Genomic DNA, 5,081 nt, shown 5'->3' with positions numbered 1-5,081 from the left:
TGGCCCTCTCTGGCCGATCCCCTTTCCACTGTGCCCCAGCTACCCCCTTACTGGGAGGAAAACACTGTGCTCCCCAGGGCCTGCTGGGTGGGTGTTAGGGCTTGCCCCACCCACCCCGTGTGAGCTAGTGCCTTTCCCTAAGGCCCCTTCCTTTGTGGGCCCTGACTCCAGAACCTGAACGAAAACTCCCTGAACCTCAGCTTCCTTGTCAGTACTTTGGACATAGAGATCTGTGCTGTGCCTACTTCCCAGGGCTGAGAGGATCCAATTAAAACAAATAGTTGTGAGCATCCTTTATGGGCTCTGAGGTTCTATCTGATCTTGAGCATGTGTCCGTAGTTATGAGCAGAAAGGTCTTCTTACTTAGCCCATTGGTCCTTCTGTCCACAGGCTGCCTCGGCCAGTTTTGAGCTCCTTCCCCTCATTGTCCTCCCTCCTCTAGCGGACAGGCTTCTCTCAGCCTTGCTCAGCCTTGCCCTCCCAGCCTCCTGAGCCGATAACAAGGCTCTCTGATGCATATAGCCACTCAGACCTACTCCCCTTACTGCTGGATTGCCAGATTTAGCAAACTAAAACAACAAACAAACAAGTTTGCCGAGAGAAATTTGAATTTCAAATAAACAATATAAATATATATTTTTTAGTGTAAGTATGTCCCATGCTATATTTGGGACATACTTATACTAAAAAAATATTCGTTGTTCATCTGAAATTCGAATTTAACTCAGTGTCCTCCTGTATCTTATCTGGCAACCCTACTTCAGGGCTTTCCTCAATTTGCCTTGTGTCAATCACCTAAATCACACTCTGCGTTGGTTTCACTTTCTGAAAACAGGAAGCACAAGAGATAACTCTCAAGAAAGTTATGAGACTAAAAGAAAAAAATGCTTGGGAAAGTCCCCAAAAAGTGTCACTTGTGTACAAGGTTGAGCAAATCTCATCCTGGAGCTTAAAACTGCCCACCAGGCCTGGAGGTGGGGTCTGTGTTCTCCACCCTCCCCAGGAAAGCTTCCCACCCAGGCTTCCCCACCTCTTGTAAAGCCCCCACTCAGTGAACTTCTTGGCATGGGCCATGCCATGTTCCCCCACTCTACCCTCAATGGCCTGCACGTCCCATCGGTCCCTAATGACATCATACCAGGGCACTGATTTTTCTTCTCCATCCTGAGGCCCGCCATCAGCCCAAGTGGCTAAGCAGGAGGAGGACTCTACATTTCAGTCTGCTCACGAAAGTCCAATCCCCTGCCGGTCATTCCTGTGTGGATTGTAAATTAATAATGCCTCCTTTCACTTTCAAAAGCGGACAACAAATTATCTGTGACCCATCACCACCCTGCCTTCTTAGTTCCTTGTCTGCCTCATCTCCAGGGACCCTCACTTCCACTGCACTGCAGTCCTCATGCTTCCCCTGGCCATACTCTGGCCATGTCACTCGGAACCATCTTACTTCTGACATGGACAAAGCAAGCATCTCTCTTTGACCATAACTCCTCTCCTTCCACTTACTTCCATTTTTTCTCCTTTCCCCCACCCACCTCACATATCTTGATGAATCTTGTCAATCTTTCTTGTCAGCATCCCACTGGTCCCATGGGCCTGGGATCTCACTCGCCCAGAAATTTTCCAGTGTGGATTCATCCATCATCAGCCTTCTCTGGACTGGCCTGGACTGGCAAGAGATGCTGGCGAACCTCACACAATCACATGGTCCGAGGCCACTAAATTCTTGGTGGAGGAAATGGCATCATTGAGTATGTGCTTCTGACAGGACGCCTTGGCTACAATGTAGGGCATAGACCGGGGTGAGGGTGGGGTGCCAGCAAGCTTGAGACCAGAGAGGAGTTATTCAGTCACCAAGATTTTACTAAGTATCTGCTCTGGGCAGGCACTATTCTAGGCACTGGGGATAAACAGTCAACAAAACAAACAAAAATCTTTCCTCTCAGCAAGCTAATAGTTTAGTGAAGGGATTTAGACAGTAGATGAGTGTATTAGTTTGTATTACACTAATAACAGAACTATGGGAGATATCTATATCTATATCATCTATATGTGTATCATCTATATCTACATATAGAGAGAAGTTTATTGTAAGGAATTGGCTCCCATGGTTATGGAGACTGAAAAGTCCCAAATCTGTATGGCAAGCTGGAGACCCAGGAGAGTTGATGATCCAACTCCAGTCTAAATCCAAAGATCTAAGAACCAGGAGAACCTATGATGTAAGTTCTGGTCGCAGTCTGAGTCCGAACGCAGGAGAAGACCAAAGTCCCAGCTAGAAAATGGTCAGACTGAGAGAGAGAATTCTTTCTAACTCAGCTTTTTATTCTATTCAGGACTTCAATGGATTGGATGAAGGAGGAGGGCAATCTGCTTAATTCAGCCTATGGAGGGTGCTTCTGGATGGTCATCTCATCCAGAAGCACCCTCAGAGACACACCCAGAATAATGTATGACCAGGTATCTGGGTGCCCAGTCAAACAGACACCCAAAATTAACCATCACCACATGTAAGCAATTAAAATAAATAGTACATTAAAAAGCGTAAGTGCTAAGGAGAAAAAAAAAATAAAGGAGGAAAGGAGAATAAGAAAAGTTAGCTGTCGAAGTTTTCCATGGGGCAGTCAGGGTCAGCCCCTCTGAGGAGATGACAAGTGAGGACCTGAATGAAATGAGGGGGTAAAACTTTGGGATATCAGAAGGAAATGCATTCCAGGGAGAGGAAACAGGAGGTTCAAAGGCTTCAAGGTGGAACTAGGCTGGCCATGTTCAAGGGACACAGAGTAGGACCCAGGAGAGCAAGAAGGAAGGTAGACAGGGATACGGTTTCGAGAGGAAACAGGGTCCCATGCAGAGCCTTGTGGGTCATTGTAAGGATCGTGGCTTTTATTGGGTGCGACATGCAGAGGCACTGGAGGGTTCTGAGTGGAGTGACAAGATCCAACTTTCACTAGAAGCAAGTGACCGTGGAAGCATAGACGCTGGTTGGAAACCACCATAGTGATCCAGGCAAGAGATGATGGTGGCTCTTCCCAGGGCCTCTGAGCTTAGCAGGGATATTGGACTTTCGACCCAAACACCCACACACAGTGTGCCAGGCCCGGTGCTGAGGTCCTGACACAGGCACACGGTAGGAGTCCTCTAGGTGACCCCAGATCACAATGTGCTAGTGAGTTCTGCCAAAGCCCACGGGTGTGGGCAGCCCAGAATCTGAGGTGGGTCAGCCGTGGTCCATATCCGCTGGCAGAGTGTGCCTTGTTCATGGTTGGCTTGCTGTGGCACGGCCTAGGAAGATCCCCAGGCACAAGCTTCCCACAGGGGCAGCTCCGAGTCGGCCGACCTAAAACAGCTAGAGCCCACAGAGATGCCCCTGCAGACCAGGGGCCAAGCAGCCACCCTCCTCAGGTCCCTGCATCTGCCTTTCTCATCCGTGACTCCCCTTAGCCAGAGCTGACAGGGTTGGACACTTGATCTTGCCCAGGCGGCACAGTTTTCTCCCTTGGAGTGAGAGAGACCCAGCCAACTCCCAGTCCCCGCCATCATCCCAGAGCAAACCCTGCCCTTGGGCTTGGTGGAAAGCCAGGCTTAGTGGGAACTCTTGCTCCCAGTGGGCAGGCTCCAAGCAGGTCAGCCACTCCTGACCCCTTCACTGTGTCTGAGGGGCTCCCCTTTCTCTGGAGCCTTCACATCAGTCCTCCTCAGAAACTGTGAAGGGGAAATGGATTTGTTTTTTTGTTTTTTGTTTTTTTTGCAGTATGCGGGCCTCTCACTGCTGTGGCCTCTCCCATTGTGGAGCACAGGCTCCGGACACGCAGGCCCAGTGGCCATGGCTCACGGGCCCAGCCACTCCGCGGCACGTGGGATCCTCCCAGACCAGGGCATGAACCCGTGTCACCTGCATCAGCAGGCGGACTCTCAACCACTGCGCCACCAGGGGAGCCCATGGATTTGTTCTTGAATGAGAGGTCAGACTCAAGGGAGGACTCACTGACCCCTGGGTCATTATCATGATCATCATGAAAGCTTTAATTAATTTCACAGTGTGGACTTGTTTTTCAGAGTTGGTCACTGCACCTGGGAATTTGTAATCTGAGACAGATAGACTTGTTTAAGATACGAGTAACAGAAAAGACATTTGTGAACCTCAGGCAGAATTCAGAACTCCACAGATGGAGAGAACCTGAACTTATGCTGAGTATATCTTAGATATGTCACCAAAAGTATAAGCAACAAAAGAAAAAAAATAGATAAATTGGATTTCATCAAAATTAAATTTTTTTGTGCACAAAGTAAAATTTTAAAAATAAGTAAATAAAATAAAGTGAAAGGACAACCAACAGAAAGGGAGAAAATATTTGCAAGTCATATTATCTAATAAGGAATTTGTATTCAGGATATATAAAGAACTATTACAACTAGTTAATATAAAGACAACCTTTTTTTTTTCCAAAATGGGCAAAGGATCTGAATACATATTTCTCCAAAGAAGATATACAAATGGCCATTAAGCACATGAGAAGATGCTCAATATCATTAGTCATTAGGGAAATGCAAATTAAAACCACAGTGAAATACCACTTCACAGACACTAAGATGGCTATTTCTTTTTTTTTTTTTTTGCTGTACGCGAGCCTCTCACTGTTGTGGCCTCTCCCGTTGCGGAGCACAGGCTCTGGACGCGCAGGCTCAGTGGCCATGGTGCACGGGCCCAGCCGCTCCGCGGCATGTGGGATCCTCCCAGACAGGGGCATGAACCCATGCCCCCTGCAATGGCAGGCAGACTCTCAACCACTGCGCCACCAGGGAAGCCCAGATGGCTATTTCTTTTTTTAAAAAAATGAAAATAGCAAGTGTTGGTGAGGATATGGAGAAGTTGGTGGTGAGAATGTAAAATGGTGCAGCTGCTGTAGAAAACAGTTCCTCAGAGGGTCAAACGTAGAATTACCACATGGACCGAGAAATCCCACTCCTAGATATGTACCCCAAAGTGTTGAAAACAGGTACTCAAACAAATATTTGTACACACATGTTAATAGTAGCACTACTCACAAGAGGCAAAAGGTGGAAACAACCAAAATGTC

Source organism: Mesoplodon bidens (genome assembly GCF_964165515.1).
Source record: "Mesoplodon bidens genome assembly, chromosome: 1".
Classification (NCBI taxonomy): Eukaryota; Metazoa; Chordata; class Mammalia; order Artiodactyla; family Ziphiidae; genus Mesoplodon; species Mesoplodon bidens.
This window is presented reverse-complemented; position numbering follows the sequence as displayed.